Source organism: Etheostoma spectabile, chromosome 16, assembly GCF_008692095.1.
Source record: "Etheostoma spectabile isolate EspeVRDwgs_2016 chromosome 16, UIUC_Espe_1.0, whole genome shotgun sequence".
In the NCBI taxonomy this organism is placed as follows: Eukaryota; Metazoa; Chordata; class Actinopteri; order Perciformes; family Percidae; genus Etheostoma; species Etheostoma spectabile.
Genome location: NC_045748.1, coordinates 27,162,853 through 27,181,559, shown reverse-complemented (window position 1 = coordinate 27,181,559; position 18,707 = coordinate 27,162,853). Strand labels below are relative to the sequence as shown.

Genomic DNA, 18,707 nt, shown 5'->3' with positions numbered 1-18,707 from the left:
CTGAGCGCAGTGCTCTCACTGTGTCAGCAGTCCAGCCAATGAATGGATATTAAACGCCACAAAAAAGCCTCTTTAATTCTGCCTGCCTCTGCCACGCTGCTGTAGTCTATCTGTCTGTCTATCTATCTCTATCTATCTATCTATCTATCTATCTATCTATCTATCTATCTATCTATCTATCTATCTATGTATCTATCTGTCTATCTATCTATCTATCTATCAATCTATCTGTCTATCTTCTTCCTCTTGTTTCCTCTTCTCTTCCTCTCTCTCCCTTCCTCTATTATGATAAAATAAAAAGAAGAAAAGTCCCTGCCAGACCTGCCATGTCTGTTGTGGTGAAAACATCCACAGTTCAGACCCTCGGGTCTATTTTTCAGCACTAGCATTTATGAAATATTATTTACAGCTAGGCCTTTTTTCCCATAACGCAGGCTTGTACATGTTCCTTATCACTGTTTATATTACAGATTAGAGGAAAGATGGATTAAGAAAGGCTATTTTATTGAAGGGGAGGAAGGATGAGAAAATGATTTTGTAAATGGATATGCAGTTTATACAAAGACAGAGATAACCAAATACTCAAGTGTCTACCGTTAAAATCTTAATTGTTTGGCTGAGGCAAAGCCTTGTGTTGGATGAACTTTTGCAGTAGCTTTTGGATCTTAAACGCAAAGTGTTTTTGCCGTTATGTTTCCCAGTTTCCACTGCGTGCATGGTGTGCTTTAGTGTGGACTCGTAAATGCTGGCAGTAAACGCTCAGTCCTAATGTTACCCTGCACACTCCCTGCAACTCAGCGCTCACTTCGAAACCTCCATGCAGCTTGATCATAAAAAATGTATTATTATTTCGATTAAATTTGAGGTTCTGAAGCGTGACCCTGGCTGTAGGTGTGACCATCTGTCCTACTGGCACATCAATACCAATCTAATAGCAGGAGGAAAGATCAATCACAACCTGCTTAGATATGTGGAAACATACACAGTCCATGTAGTTCCTGTGCAGCCTCTGCAGCACTCCATTGTATGAAATCAACGACTCCATCGTATGTACTGTATGCTGAGTGCTTAAGCTTGGGTTCAGTTAGTTTTGTAGTACACAGTTTTTGCCTACCAGAACATTTTGCTCAGACAAAATAGATGAGGTTAAGGAAGTTGTATTGTGGATTCATTTTATTAATTAATTCATTACATGTTTATTAGAACAAAGTATGATTGGAACATCTTAGAGCAAATACCGCACAGCACACTTGTGTAATATTGTATAGTAGAAATCAGTTTAATCAACGTATGCGACAGGAAGTGAGTGACAGGGGTGACAGGAATTTATAATTCATATTAAAAGATGGAGTGCACACGCTCAGTTCCTCCACCCTCTTCAAAATATCAATTAAAGCTTGGCCTGGTTTAGCCTCTATCAGTGTTCGTCAACAGTCCTCCAGGCCCAATCAAGGCTCTGCAGCCCAATCACACTGACATGGCAGCTAATTGGAAAGTTGTGCAAGGATCATTTGTTGAAGAGAGTTGAGGCTCCTTTGAAGCCCCATGATGAGATGTGTGCTGGTGATATGGTACAAGAGCTGGCAAAGATTGTGTTTGATGTATACTGATATATACTGTATATGGGGTCGATATTCGCCGTTTCCCCATTAGTGAGCAGCTTTACCCAACAACCAGATGCAGGGGATGTAATGAGGCAGGTGTGTTAACCACAAATTCATAATTTTTCTGCCACATGGCATAATTTTGTCATTGATTACATCCCACTTTGCAACACAGTAATACAAAAGATACCTTATTTAGTGATATTGATTGATTTCAATGTTGATTGATCCAACACAAAAAATCTATTGCACCTTAAAATAATGTTTCCAAAATTGTTTTAGTGGTTCATTAACTCGTTGGAATGAGACATAAAAATATTGCTAACAATTCCCCTTCCAAGCTGTAGGGGGAACAAAGAGGAAAAGTGCTTTGGTGCCTACAGTGTAGAGGCTGGTTGACAAGTAGCTAATGCTAATGTAATTCTTGATGGGTAAAAGAAGATTACGTCACCGTCCAACACGCTCATTTATTTATACTATGATTGTTTTGACCACAGTTAACAACTCTGGGCTAGCTAACCCACAAATTCATCAGTAACGTTAACTGTATAGATAGACGACTAATCTAATGGTAATTTAGCTAGATAGCAAAACCCTGTCTGTCTGCCTCAGTCTCCCGGCGCTGCGAGGTTTCAGTCGGGATGAGAGCTGACAACAGACCGGTCCGCAGACACATGCATTCCACAATCAGTCCCCTGCCAGCCATCTATCTATCATTACAGCCCGGCCCAGGGACACATCCACAGTCAGCCCCCAGCCTGCTAGCAACCAAATTCTGTGACGGGCCTACGGAAGACTTCCGTGAAATGAACACGGATCGCCAAAAACTCTGTGACGGGCCCAGGGAAGAATTCCGTGAAATAAACAAGGCCCCTTAAATTAGGGAAAGGTCGTGGATGGGCTTACGGTTCCTTACGCAGATTTTTGAGCTATCATACTACTCGCTATCATAGTCGCTCCTAATGCTACGTCATCTCCTCACTGAGTTTACTTTGGCATTTTTTTCCGTGGTGGCCACACAGACTTTTCAAACATTCTGTGTCACCACCACAAAATTTGCTGTTAACAGTTTGTGATCATTTCACGGATTTTTGTGAGACCAGGCTGGCATGAATGTTCTGGGACCAAAGGTTAATTAAGGTAATTAAGGTCACTGACTAATAGGGTAATTGTTTCCTTATCCTACTCAAATGATTACTATCTAAAACCTTCTGCTCTGTGGTAAGTTTCCTAAATATGTGTATTTCTCTATCACCCTATAAAGCTTCATGAAGTTTGTCCTCTCAAAATTATACAAATAGGTTGAGGATCTTCTTCTACACAGTGGTTAATGGAAGCTCTCAATGTTCCTCTACTGCAATTTAATCTCACTTCTACGCCATAGAGACATTCAGCACCATGAGCATTGGCTGATCTCTAGACACAGAAGCTTATCCAAACTGCACTGTACCTGTGACACTGATTGCTCTGGGCTGATTGATCCGTGTTGATTAGTGGAATTCAACCCTGTAGTCATTTGTTAATGTTAGTAAAGCTGTAAGAGTTTGTTTCCTCCTCATTAAAAATTAAAGCTTGGCCTTAATGGTGCTAGCACAAAGCAACAAGCAAGCTGTTAAAGCCACCCTTACATTATTAACATAGATAAACACTGGCATTTGGGGATAAAGAGGAAATATCTCTATGATGATGATTTAACCGTCTCTCACACACACACACGCACATGCACACAGAGTCCCAGATGTGATGTATGTGCATATTCTCACTGGCACAAAAGTGTGTAAAGGCACACAAACTGTGATCAGTGTGGATTAATAGGGCTTTTTTGCAAAGACACAAACACACAGAGAGGCACAGAGAGCTCAGGAGTGTAAATGACAAGGTTCTCTTTGTATTTGTTAAAGTGATGTCCAGTGTCTCTGAGCTCCTTTTAACACTCCCAATAAGGCCATTACAATTAAAGGAGCGCTGGCCAGAGTGAAGGGAAATGGAGAAGAGTGTGATGAGAGTAAAAGAGGGATGTCAGCACAAAGAGTGGCAGAGATGCTTTTAGCCTCTCTCTGCAGGAGTAATGTCCAATTACTGCTCCGTTTGAGGCTGCTGCCTCACACTGTCATCAGCACACAAGCACCAGGTTATGGCCCTCTGCAATGGGCCGATTGTCAGCTACCATGGATCACAATCAACCAGCGAGTCCTCTGTGCCATCCAGAGAAGATGGGCATATCACATTCAATATTCATGTTGTTTCGCTGGCTATAATAGGCTGGAGAACCCTCTATACCTTCAACAGCACAGTCAGAAAAGCTCAGTGCTGATTTTCAACAATCCATATCATATCTTTGTGACTGGTTTGCTTCTGTTCAGTTCTAAATCGTCTCCCTTGACTTTACAGGCGTTAAAGGAAAAAGAATAGATGGCAGTGTGTAGATGTGTTGGTGCTTCATCTCCTCTGACTCTGACCAGCAGGTGGTACCAGATATTTAACTTTCTTGACTTTGTCTTTTTCGCTCTTTCATTGCACTGCTTTCTTACATGTTGAAGGGTATCAAAGTTGCTAAATTGTTAAAAAACAATGAAGCATGTCACGGCAGTTTATCCGTTTTTGTTTCTGGTATTGGTGAGTGAAATGACTGCAGACTGCCTTGCGGTCCGGATATTTGCAGCTTGATGTTTTGGCTGTGAGTGATTTTTGCATCCAGCCATTCTTCGTTGATCGGTGATCTGAAAGAAAGCCATGTCTTTTCACACATTAAATTCTCAGAGTTGCATAATTTTCCTTTTTTTCCCCCTACTTCTCACAGCTTGAATTCATCAGTAGATGTGTGTGTTTGTGTTTGTGTGATTTGATATTTTAATACACAATTAAGCTGTTTTCCCCCCAAATATGAGACTTCAATAAATAAACACCTCAATACATAAAATCAAGTCATCAGTAATTTGGTAGCATGTGGTTTTTAGTTCATTATGCACTGACACGCACTCAAACTCACTCTAACCTGTATGCTGAACATGCAGCTTTTCAGTCCAGTAACATGCTGAGGCTGCTTGTAAGAGTCAGTTTACACCTGTTTAATGACCAGCAGCAGGATGGGGTCATAAATATATATATATATATATAAATATATATATATATATATGTGTGTGCGTGTCTGTGTGTGTCTGCGTGTGTGTGTGCCTTTTATGCATACAATATGCACACACCTACAAATGTGCTGACCATCTAATCATTAAATGAGTGAAAGGGCATGTTTTTTTTTTTTGTCATTATATGACACACACATACACACACAGTGCATTATAATTTAGATGCCATCAAAGTAGTAAAAATATTAACATTTGCAATTACTTAAAAGACTATTATAATGAAAATGTTCAACAGCTGCTGTCACATCTTCAGGTCGGACACTTCCACTTTCCCCCCTTCTACTAAAACTTGTTCCTCCCCAACCTCCCTCTCTCTCCTTCTTTTATGTCTCTCTCTCTTTTTATTCTCTCATTCATCATGTTGACAACAGTACGGCTACTTTTGTGAAATGGAGAAAAATGTTTAAGTCAGCTTTTCCCTGTGTCTCTCTCACACTCCCTCATCCCTCTTGGCCATCTAGATATGTGTATGTGGCTGTGCGCATATTATGTGCGTGTGTGTGCTGATGTGTGTGGGTGTGTATGTGTGAGGAGGGCAGACGGGAATAATTTCTGCTCAGTGGAAAGCACTTTACATATGAAGACCTGTATGGGATTTGGCTGCAGATGCAGAGTTGCCAGTTATTAGTGAATTGACTCAGATTTGTTGAATTTCATCTATAGAAGCAATTTTGCCTATGGTATTATTCCACAACTGATATCACAGAAAAAGAGAAGAAGGTATAAACCCTTTGTCTCACACACACACACACACACACACACACACACACACACACACACACACACACACACACACACACACACACACACACACCGAATTTGCCCTGCATGTCATTTAAGTGCCAATATTGCTTTTTGCTACATCTCTCATACCAATAAGCTACATGCAACCTTCGCTTCCACTTTAATATGGAAACCATTGCTCTCTATTGAGTGTGTGTGTGTGTGTGTGTGTGTGTGTGTGAGGGAGAGTGAATGTATGCAATAATATGACTTTAATGAAAATAACATCTTCTATCTGATAAATGGAGTGTTCCTTGGAGATTTATTGGAGGCTTGGTTGTGTCATGGCATTAAGATTGAATCCAGGATATCATTCGGGTCTTCTCTGATTGGCTGAGATCTAACAGGGGCTGTATTAACAGGACATCCTCTATTAGCTCTTGATTTGGGATGAGCTGCTTCACTCAGTGTTTGTTTGGTTCTGTACTTTTTTTCTGGTTCTTTTCAAATTATGGCAGCATGTCAACCTGCATTTGTGTCTTTTGTGTGCGGGTCAGTTTTATACAGTAACATAGGTAGGTTAAATGGTCTTAACATGTCATTTCATCTGCTGCATCTCCCTGTAGCAATCAGAAAGTGCTTTCAGATTGCATTGCTGCCTTCTTTGTTTTTAATGTAAACATAACAGCAGGGCTATAATCAGTGGCAGCAGAATGAAGGAGAGGGCAGCTGCCGCTTTAACTGTTTACTATTTGCCGCTGCCATCTGAGTGGATTATTGGTGAACTTCTTTCTACTTGCAGCAACACGCCAACAATGCAGTTTCCCTGAGTTGTTCCCCTCTTTTCCAGCAGTGAACAAGTGTATAAGCTTTAGTGTTTTGTTTTTTGTGCTTTTCACATTTTTTATTGTTATTTATTGTTAATGTTTTTGTCACATTTTCCAATATTTTTAATCACTTTCTTCAATGTTGTTTTATCACTGTGTTTTGAAATACTATAAAATTCAATGAAACACAATAATAATTTATTTTACTTGTGAGCTCTTCACAAGTAAAATAAATAATCAGTGTGACAGAAAACCAAACTTCTGAATTGGAAAAGGTTTAAGCTGCGAACTGTTCTGTTTAGCTGCATAATGATATTGCAGTTAGGTGGATTGTAGCAGGCAGTAAACGAATGTAGCTTGTAGGTGCTGCAGCATAGTTGTGCCTCGCTGCCACCCCTGCATGTGTGTATGAGTGTGTGTGCTTTCATTTCTTGTTGCAAGTTGTCTTGTGTATTAGCATCCTCACCTGCAGGCCCGTGCTCTGTGTGTGTGTGTGTGTGTGTGTGTGTGTGTGTGTGTGTGTGTGTGTGTGTGTGTGTGTGTGTGAGAGAGAGAGAAGGCCACCATGATTAGGCCTTTCCGCGCCTCCCCAGACGTGGGGATAAGCCTTTGTTGGGATTCACTTAATCTTCATTAAAGATTGAAGTGAAGGTAGAGGAAAAACTTACTGGAAGGAAGACAACAATTAAATTTTAAACTGTGAGATAAGACCCTATCTCTGACTTCCACCTTTTCTGCTTAGCTCTGGTCCACTCGGACGGTGTGAGTGGTTGTAGGCATCGTATGCTTTTAGCCCGTAGCGAGCGACTGTGAGAGGATGGGCTGAAATGGATCTCCTCTTATTTCTGGCTGCCGTGATAGCGGTGGGCAGCCCTCAAGCCATGCCAGCCAGCCCACTGCCAGCACCATTACCTTTTTAATTATACCTCGTCCACTGGGTCCATGAGGAAGTCCCAATGTTGCAGCATGAGAGGAAGAGTGCTTTAATAAATGTCAGGACGGATCCTTATCGACGCCGACGTAGTTCAGCTGCTTCATCACTTAAACTGTTGCCTCAACTACCCTGCTGCAGTATGTGTGTGTGTGTGCACAAAGCAAGTGTGTATGCATGTGCTTGTGTGTAGAGGTGCTCTGTACCAGCGTGATCGGCTCTCTTACCACTGTAAATACAAATTTCCACTGGCAGTTATTTAGTTTAATTATGATGTCAAACCGTTATGCACAGAAACTTGCAAGCATTCAACAGATAACGTGCATGTGCATTTTAATGTTTTGGATGAAAAACTAACAGATGTTCTGTTTTTAAATCTGTAACATAAGGATAGATATGATGTGTTTAGAAACCTGCAAACATTCAGCTGATTCACTCAAAAACAGCAACACAGAAACGAAAATTGTGTAAAGCTTAATGCGTACAGTATATATATATATATATAGCTACCAACTTTGTGGTGTTCAACATAAGTAATGTGTCATGTCAGTTTTTTTTTTTTATATCTCTGTGTATCTAAATGTAAATGTGCTGTATTTATATAGCGCTTTTCTAGTCTTAAAGACTACTCAAAGCGCTTTTTACATCATACGTTCACCATTCATACACCATGTCTGAGGCTGCCGTACAAGGTGCCACCTGCTCATCAGATAAACACTCACACACATTCACACTCCGATGCACCGGGGGTAGCTCAGGGTTCAGTGTCTTGCCTAAGGACACTTCGACGTGTGACTGCAGGGCCAGGGATTGAACCACCAACCTTCCGATTGGCAGGCAACCGCTCTACCACTGAGCCACAGCCGCCCCTAGCTAAAGTACAAGTACAAGTGCAAGTACGCAAAGATAATGTTTCAACAAAATTAGAAATCCCTGGATTTAAAGGAGAATATCCATCATACATATAGGCATACAACCCAATATAAATTCTGTTTACTTTTTTAAATTCAGAAATACTTATGACAATAACAACAATATGGTATCAAATGTTTTATCAATTGTCTTTATCAGTGCCTTTAGACCAGCAACATAACCGCAGAGCTGGTGACTGAATTGGGAGGGTCGGGCTTGTGGAAAGGTCATCATTTGATTCCCCCAACAAAGCAAATGTTTGTATTAGTCTTTCCCTGAAGGGAGCTACAGGTCAGTTGGCTTGTTTTAACATTAAATTGCAAGCAATGCAACACAGGGACCCCTCCTTATAGGGCCCCAGTCATTTACACTCCTAATGAGTAATGGGGCAGCCAAAGCAGCAAATTGCTTTGGCTTCCATACAAGGGTCAAATTAACAAACAGGGAGGACTGTTTTAAAAGCAAATGCAACATGAAACATGGAAGCCAAGTTGGTTTGGAGAGCCATGGTTTAACTTAAGAATCAGCAGTTACTCTGTAGTGGAAAGCGGTCAGATGATTTGATGATTGGTGAAGTTCAGTGTAATCCAGGAGTCAATTCGATAACTCGCCTTATTACGCCTTGTCTAGTTTTGCTATAGGGTTGCTATTTTCTCTGCTACAATGGATTTTTAGTGAGAGGTTAAAAATCATTGTGAATCATACAACATTTACACTGAATTATATAACATTTAAAATAATTATATTTTAGTTGAATACTAATATTTTAAATTGCTGGGTATGTAGTAAACAATACGACAGGCAACCATCCTTTTTATTCACTTAAACAGGTTTGTATTCTCTAAAAGCCTTTTACTGGCTTCAACTACATTTCTCTTTACACAGAGGTTTGTCATAGCATCCTTTATATGCTCTCCACTGAGCTAGTCTGTCTCTATCTGTGTAAGTCTATAGGTAGAATCTGCCACTATACCCCTCTCCTTTACTGTTGCACACGTCAGCGGGTGGTTTCAGCACAATTAAACGACTGCTTAATAAATAATAGCCAGCCCACCTTCCACCCAACCCCTCCCCCACCCTTAATAAATCCATTATAATGGCAGACCATAGAGTTTCTCCTGTTTTTACTCAATAATAAATGAAGACAAAGTCCTCCAGGCGTAAATTAAATCAACAGGAAATTAGTATTTATTGGAATACTGGCCTTCGGAAAAGGTCATATTGAAAATTTGTTCATCCGTCTAGTCTTCCATGCAACACCTTCTTGGTTATGCAAAAGGATTTAATGGAAAGTCTATTGCCCAATACAGTCAACAGTGTTTGAACAACTCAGACTAGAGTGCAGGGAACACTAAGCTCTGCTTTATGTGTGTTTTTACAGTTGTGAACATATCAAAAAAGGGCTACAAAATCACAATACCATCATTCCAGCTTGGAGTCTCTTGTTTGTGATCATCACAAGAGGCATAAACTGCTCAGGCATAGATCCACAATATGTGCGTGTCAACACAAACCAAGTCAACAAACCATTGGGGCCTGGGTAGCTCACCTGGTAGGGCATGCACCCATATGTAGTGGTCTACTCCTTGGAGCAGCGGCCGCAGGTTTGACTCCGTCCTGTGGCACTTTCCTGCATGTCATGCCTCTTTCTCCTTTCATTTCTTCATCTCTCCTATGAAAATAAAGGCCTAAACTGCCCAACAAATTAATCTTTAAAAAAAAAGACGCCTGCGTGTGCATGTTAGTGCATATGAGGGCCGTGACGAAAGCGCCGGTATTTCACAAGTTGGAGAGCGGTCAGTGAGAGACGTGAAAGCAATCCCAGGCCACTTTTTTCTCTATATTTTGAGCACAGCACCTTTCAAAGCAATAACACAAGACAAGAAAGCAAGATTGCAACTTAGACAATTTGACAAGGAAAGATCAGTACAGATCCTGTCTGTGGTAACTTCTCCAGTCCTTGTTTCATTTAAATGCAGTAAAACATACAGGCAAGTTATTTTTAAGTACAGGCTGGTTCGCAAGGAATCACACTGTTTTAAATGAAAAGGACATAAAAAGCTAGTATACCTAAGAAATTATCAGATTTATACAGTACTTGAATACTGTAGTCAAAAGTATTACACAATTATCAAAACCTTACACTTAAGAAGCAAAACCTTGGCCCAGTGCACCATTGTTAAGCACAATGTCGGCCTCTAAACACGTGTAGACACAGAAGTATACCATGGTGTCACTGCCTTGTAATTCCAAAGCACTGACTGTCAAATTACCACACCTTTAGCCAATCTGTGAAACACAGCCATCAGGTGCACAAACACATGATTGCTTAATTGTAGACACTCCATTCAGGTTTAAGTACTATGAAAATGCAGCAGGTAAGTCTAGTATTTTCTGTACTGTTTTCTGATCTTTCTATTTGTTTGTTGTTGTATTTATTTGTTTTACTGTAATTGTAACCTGTACTGTACTGGTGACAGTATTTAATGTTTGTCTGTTGTTTGCTGGGCTTACGCTGTTATGCACACTACTGTAGTAGCATGAAAACTGGGCCATGTATTGTTGGGATTCCCCATGTTGACATCTTGACTGATTTGGCTATATGAAAGGAAATACATTATATTTTCCTCAGTCTGCAGCATTGGTCTTGTGTAGTGTTTGGTGAACTTACATTATTGTATATTTACTCTTTCTCCGTGTACTACATTTACAGTACTCTAATCACTTAGAAGTAGAATTGCTTAGTGTTTTAGGTTAGCAACAGCAGCATGCAATTGGTTCAAACAGTTCATTAAAAACTGTTCATATAAAAAATAAATGAAACACACACATTTCTTATGGTAACAAAATGTTGTTTTTTTAATTAGTGTATAGTTTTTGCAAGAGTGTTTAATTTTGCAAAGGGTCTGAGGAGTTCTGATAATTGTGTGTAGTGTTTTTTCAAAATAGTACTTAAGCAATCAAAACAACTATAAACGGTCATGGGTGAAAATATAGGAAATGCATAAATAAACACTCAAATAAGATATTAATATATGACATATGAAAACAAGAGGCTTTTAAGTCAAAAAACTTGAAGTCCAAGGTCGAACCTCAGACTTCACTTAGTAAATCATTTGAAGCTGTTGACATAAAAGGATCTCTGGTCATATTGTTAGTCTAGATGCACCTTGTAGAGGACGTCTTGTGCCGTGTGTCCTTCAAGACTCATTGATTCATAAGTACACAGTCCCTTTAAATGCAATTTTCATTAAAAAGTCTCATCTTGGCCTGAACGTGCTATATGTTCTGAAAAATATATGATCTTCATTCTGTGTGTGTGTGTGTGTGTGTGTGTGTGTGTGTGTGTTTGCTTGCTTCCCTGCTCATATGCTGCTGTATGCGGGTGCTTTGTATGCACTGCTAAAAATGAAACACGCTTGGAGGTAGATTACATTTGAAAATCTTTCTTGTTCCACCATGTCAGTGATGTTGATAAATGGGTACTGAGAGTAAAAGGGCATCTCAGATAGTAGTGTTTCCCTCCTTGACAGCTACAGATTTACCTCATGTTTTTCACAGACATACTTTTGTTTGAAGTTATATCAGTCTCATTGCATTCTATAACAGCTTACTTTTGGATATAAAAGCATAATCTCATTCAGTGTGTGTGTGTGTGTGTGTGTGTGTGTGTCACTGTCACACAGTGCTCAGGTTGTGGCATGTTCATACACATTGGGCCACAAGCTATGCCCTGTCTACTTCACTAGTAGAGTAGTTTTAAGTTAGAGATGTCATTTAGCTATTTCCAATCATATACAGTATGTGGTTGCAAAAATCTACTAATCAACGTAATGAAATGCAGGCTGCATAAGTAATAGTTTGAGTTAGGGCTGCACAATTAATCAAAATTTTATCACGGTCACGATTTTGACTTCTCACGATCAAATTTATGTGATCGAGCAATTTTTCTTTTTCTTTTTCTTTTTTATATATGCGTCATTGTATAGAACGCTCTGTTTTTTTTTGCAAAGGCAATCTACCGCTCCGTAAACCAGTGTCTGATCATGTGCCAGTCAGAGTTGTTTCCTGCACCGCGTAGCTTAGTTTCTAGATGTAGACAGTCAAAGAGGACAGGGTAACGGGAGGAAAATTCAACAAGTGCAGTCGGTTATACGTTGGTCTCATGGTTTACAATTTGACCAGTAAACGCAACATTTTGTCCCGCCTGTGTTGTTTGTCAGACAACAGCAGTGACCAGTGCTAGTCTGTGCTATTTAGTGTCTGTTAGCTCACGCGGCGCGAGTAATATTTTTCCTCTATGTCGCATCGGTGCACCTAATGTCCTTGCATCCGCTGCAATGTTGTTTATATGGATATGGTTTAATTTTGCGTTACATGTCCCATTTCTTCTGTAAAGCTGTGCCTGTGTTCGGATCTCTCCTCTACTCTCTCTCGGCGTAGCCCCGCCACACAGCAGTGCCGGTCCACACTTGTGACATTTGTCCACAGTTTAATTGATATTAACACAGCTGTATATTGTTAAGCATGAGAGGCAAACCTGTATTTGTACCAGTATTTCCGCGGGTAACTCTGCTATTGCGGCCGCCACGGCGAAAAACCCAGAAGAAGTTATTGAATGCAACTAACTACAGTTTGTAGAGTAACAGCGTGTGAGACGGAGCCTGCTGGACCTGGGCCAGAGATGTGACCCATGGCCAGAATATCATAGTTCATAAAAATGCAGTGCAGTGACAATACAGACATTTCATACACAGTGCGTGTGTAACTCTGCTGACCCGCCGTTCAACCCGTGCTGGATAATGGATGAAATGTGTATCATGAAAAGTTCACTTGCAGTGATAAATCGACAGAGAACTATACCAAGTATCTAGTTCATATCTATTCTAGAGCTTTTTAGCCTCTATCCGCTTAATGATTCTGATTTCCAGCCAACAACGTACCCGTTTTGGTTCACTCTCACCATTCTCACAGCAATGCTTTCAGCAGCAGGCAGCTGTTTTTAATGAAAAACCTCTATAAATCCACTGTACATTACCTGCTCAGCACCAATCAGCTAACTGAACATAGTGGAGCATTTAGCAGCTAAAGAGCCAGATATTTTTCTCAGTTGAAGAAGACAAAAACAAAAAAGTAAAAGGAGAGGGAATGTTGTACTTATATGAATCCGGTGGACATAAACTCCACTCCAAACTAATAGTAATGTTGCTCTGTGTCTGCTCAATGTGTATACACCAAATTGTTTGCTACAAGGTTCACCTTATATTTAGGTAGTATCTCTCAGTATCATTTTGACATGGTATTTTTTTCAGTGTCATGTGCACAACTCTTTTCTGCTGCAAAAATGTAGTTATTGTAGCTTTTATTTTATTTTTGCTAAAGTGGTCCAGTTAGCAGTGTTGCCTCATAGCAAACACTTCAGAATCCTGAAACAGTAAGACAAGTAAGACATGCATTTATGTGCCAGTATTTTCTGCAGTCCAAAGACATGCAGGTAAGGTTAAATGATAGGTTCTAACATACTAAGGGTTTTTGATATCTGTAATCATTCCTTCGTTCACAAAAGCTGTTGAGATCCCTTCCTAATCCATTGTAAATCATAGGGGAAACAAGCCACAATTATTGTTTTGAATAGCTAGTAAATATGGGGCTTAGCAGGGCTGCCAACTCTCACCATGGCCGTGAGACACACGCATTTGACCGGTTCACACGCGCACACGCCACACTCCCGATTTCTCACGCTGAAGTGTCAACCGGCGGTCAATTTCTGAAAGATGAGTTTATCTATAGATCTACCGTTGTGCCACGGCCACTCGTGATTGACTAGTTGTTGTTTTCAGAGACTGTGAGGGTTCAAGAGCGCTCCCTGTCTGTGGAAGTTTCGAATGGTCGCAAACTGAGAACATTTTTTTTACGATCCATCCCAGGTGCATTTCCCCGGCTCCAGGTATGAGCTCAGTATCACAGACCCGACCGTCGCTTCGTGACCACTCTCTCTGTAAAATAGAGGTGAGCAGCGCGGCGGTGGACTCGCTCTGCTGGGGGCAGTGAGGCGTGCATCCGTGCAGACCTCCGATGAAGAGAGCGTACAGCCTCCTCTAACTTTGTCAGAGACCAGAGACCCAAATGGGCCTCTGGTCTGTGCGACGGTCTGAATGAGATCTACCATATCAGCGGAGCAATAACATGCACAGCAGACTAGATTACAACTCTCCAAATGTCGGACAACAGAGATGGAGGAGTTATATTTGAATGTGCACAAAGTTGTAATATGAGCAAAAATCTGATGTAAACACATCTGAGCTATACTATACTATACAGTATATACTATACTATATATACTATATATACTGCAACGTTGGGCAACTATGTGCTCTCTAACCTCGTGCATCTCTAAATGTAACTGTAAATAATTAATTTTATGTTTTATAAAATGAACAAATAGTCTTATTTCCCAAAAAGTAAAAAAGTAAGTGGGGCACAGAGCATAAGGGCCAAACATAATGAGCTTGGCACAAAGGTTAAAGGATAAGAATCTATGTAACTCAATGGTTCTTATTCTTTAGAATTTCAGTGGTCTTAGTTGATCCCTCAACATTAATTTAACTTTGGGTCCCGTTCCCTACACCAGAAACCCTGGACCTGTTCCCACAGACCCAAATCTTCTCAGCTGTTCTGACATATGCTACTGTCCTCTCATGTGGTTCATATGTTTTGGCACATGTCTGGGTCAGGTCTTATATCATAAGAAGTTAATATTGTAATAATGTAAATGCTAAATGCCGTCTGTTGATACTACAACAACACAAAGGTTCTTAACCTACAGTTTTGCACATCTCATGTAAGACTTGATTTCTGCATTTTCTTGCAAAAAACTCTCCAGAAAGTGCCATTTAATGGTTTATTTTTAAAAAAAATTCTGGGGGGGCATACCCCCATCCCCCCCACATATAACAAATCCCAATTTAAACCTGAAGGATAAAGACCCAAAGAAATTGCTTTGTACGCGGCAAAATATGGGTTGGCCCCCCCAAATCTCACTCCAAGGTTTTGGGAAAAGTTGGCAGCCCTGCTTTAGCAAAACTCATCTGGAATGGACAGAATGCATATTGCGGCTATATTTATCTTTTGTGGTGAGTATACATACAGTACACATTTATGCATTCTTTTTTTATCCCACAACACACACACACACACTTTGTGGAGTTATTCTGTGTGTAACATCAGAAGTGGTGAACTAACTTGACAGATGTCTGATGTATGTCCTAGCATTGTCCCAGTGTTGATCTAGTCTGCTAAACAAGAATTCCTCATATAGCTGTCAGTCCTGCTTTAGTCTCTCCTTTAATCAGCAGCTTGCTAATTAGCTCTCCGTATGCTAATTCAGTCTGTGCTATTCTTTTTCCCGCTTGTTATGCTAACTTATTAGCCCGCATTAGCATCAGGGCTGATTAGCTGCAGTCCCCACGGAGTGGCCAAGTCAGCTTCTCTTGCTGTTTTATAAAATTGTAATACACACCGCAAAATAATTCACCTAAATAAGCTGCTCGGTTTAGTACTGAGCAGTGCAGTCCTGTTTAACTTAGTGAAGATACTAAAAGTATAAAACGGAAAGAACAGAAAGGAAAGAAAATAAGAAAAAAGCAAAATAAGTTGTCCTGCCTCTGACTTTTCCTTACATATTTTAAACTTGTTCCATTAAATTCTCCTTTACTGTAAAGCTTAGAAACATCAAGAGCACTGAAAGCGTCTTTCATTTCTATTCAGAAGCCATTAAATTGGCAATGTTGCTCTCATTATTAGAAAAAATTATAACAAACAATTGCAATGAGATAGGTTTGAGTTCATCAATGTATAACATCTTGCATTGCTCTAAAGAAATACATTGACAGAGACATGGAGGGTGGATTTACAAGAGGACATTTCAGAAAAAAAATGGAAGAAAACTTGTGACACAGCTCAGAAAAAAACAGCCAGCTTAAGCTTTTCAAATATAATTGGTTGTTGCAGAAATATACAACACCTGTTAAATTGAAAAAATACAACAGTAATATACCTGACCTTTGTTTTAAATGCAGTTAGGCTAAAAGAACATTTATGCACTATGCACTATGCATTATGTGTCTGGGAGTGTGACAAAATTAAAACATTCTGGAGGGATGTGATAAATAAAACTATATTCATCTTTTCTGTGAACATTCCACTTGATCCTAAGATGATTTAACTTCACCTGTATCTAGCAAATTGGAATCTAAAACCCCAAGAATATAAATGATTTTAAATATCATTTTGCTATACTACACCCAAAAGGACTATAGCTCTCATTTGGAAGAACATGGAGGCACAAGAATATGGCGCAATGTATGTCCATAGAGAGACTGACATATAAAAACTGTATATTGAGAGGCAAATTGGGAGTGTATTAGAAAATCTGGAGGCCAGTTGATCAATTTGTAAAAGAAGAAGACATAGGGGAGCTGCTATTGTGATAATCATATAATTAGTGTTGTTTTTTTATTGTTTTAGTACAGTAGAGGCTGTTTAATGTTGTAATACCGTGTCCGTTTGAGTATGCCTAATATATACAGTGGAGCTATCCATGGTGCTGAAACAGTGATAATTGCAATAATTGCATGAAGGGCAATAATTTTGTATTTTTAGCTATTTTTTTCTATAGATACAGTACATAATTGCAATTATCCATGTCATAAAGCATAAATGTTCCTTTTGCCCTAAGAACACAGTTGGTAGAACAATGGTAGAGGGGAAAAGAAATGAAAGGTCCCGTGGCATTTCTCCAAACTTTAGGAAGGCATTTAAACGTGACATATATTTTCTTGTATCCCAGTGTGTCAGTGCTGTTGCAGCTTTTAAACACAGACCTTAATGCGTAAGTGTGCATAGCGTGTCTCCTAATAGAGACACAGCAGCAGTGGACAGCTCCTCGACTCTCTGCTATGTCGAGATTATTTCACCCACTGATTTTATTCAGATCATGTTCATTTTTACCTGACCCATCCGATGATGGTGTGTGTGTGTGTGTGTGTGTGTCTTGCTTCTGGCTGGCTGTGAGCGGTAGACCTTGTGTGCACTATGAAATAAAATCCTGCCACTGCTGTGTACAGTTAAGTTTTAACAGTGGAGATTTCTAGTTAGTTAATTGAGAAGGTAACACTTTAGTTCATGCTGCATTTGACTGTGCTTTCAATGCCCGTTGTATCTGCACAGCACTCTCTCTGGTCCTCTTCTTCATCTGTAGAACTCTCTGGATCAGTGTCTGGATCAATGATTGGATTGAAGTCTTCTTCTCTTGAGAAATCCTCCTCTTGCTCTTGCTCTGTTTCTAAATTACTACATATCTTTTATTCAAACCGCATAAGCAAACTTATTCTTACTTGTACTACTGTAGTTTTTATATTTATATAAACATATATATACAAATTTTAATATTTCTCCCATTTTCTCTTTCCCGTCTCTGTCTTTCTTTATCTTGTAAGCCTTTCCCCCATATGGCACGCGCGCACACACACACACACACACACACACACACACACACACACACACACACATCCTACACAACATACTGTTAATACACACCATAATGTGTAACATCTGCTCTTTTTTCTTTATATGTTATGTGTCATTATGTGACTGTTTTATTAAACATATTTAGCATTATGGCCACAATTGTAATCATGTAGCTAATGTAAAACGGAACTAATTAAAGTGACTATGAGGAACCTTTTAATGTTTCTCAAACTGTTTAATTTTGCATCTAATGATTGTAATAATAATACTTAATAATAATATAATAATAATAATACATTTTATTTGTTGGCGCCTTTCAGAACTCCAGGACACCGTACACACATTAATCAAAACAATAATAGAAGCACAACAAAATAATCCATAATAAAATCTAGTTGTATAAAGCTCCTCATCACTTGGTGCTAAATAAGTAAGTAATGTGATGGCACATTTGTATTGATTGTATTGTTTTTAATTTTTATCTTTTCTTACTTTTCTCATTCATTATTGTAATTTTTGTTAGTGATGTATTGTTGTTTTAAATCTGTGGTTTTATATGTTGTGAAGCACTTTGATTCACTTATCGGTTGTTGTATAGTGCTATATAAATAAAATACATTTACATTTACATTTACATAAGACTGTGACATCATAATACTGCACTAAGTGTAACTTGCACAATAGGTGTATCTACATATTTATCATTACTAGTAGCAGTATTAGAAGTAGTAGATTTATTTAGTTGATTAGGACAATGCACATTAATCAACATTTTTGTAAATGTGCCAGTGTTAGCCAGCTAATTTTCAACTGTAGTCCTAGTTACCTAGTGTGCAGTTAAGCAGTTGCACATTTGTATTCCCAACTTGTATATATTTTAAATATTTGTTCTCATTTTTTATCCTATTATTATTTCAGGTATATTGTATCCTATTATTTCATTTATATTTATATTCTATACTGTGTGACTGAATTTTTCGCTATAACACTATAATTTCCCATTTTTTGGGGATCAATCAATATCTCTCTATCTATCTAG

General features: G+C 39.2%; 1 protein-coding gene across 6 annotated transcripts in view; it reads left to right on the top strand.

The window, feature by feature from the left end:
- Positions 1 to 18,707, top strand: part of LOC116704612 (RNA binding protein fox-1 homolog 3-like) — a 751,296-nt gene that overhangs the window by 353,731 nt on the left and 378,858 nt on the right. The window lies entirely within an intron of this gene.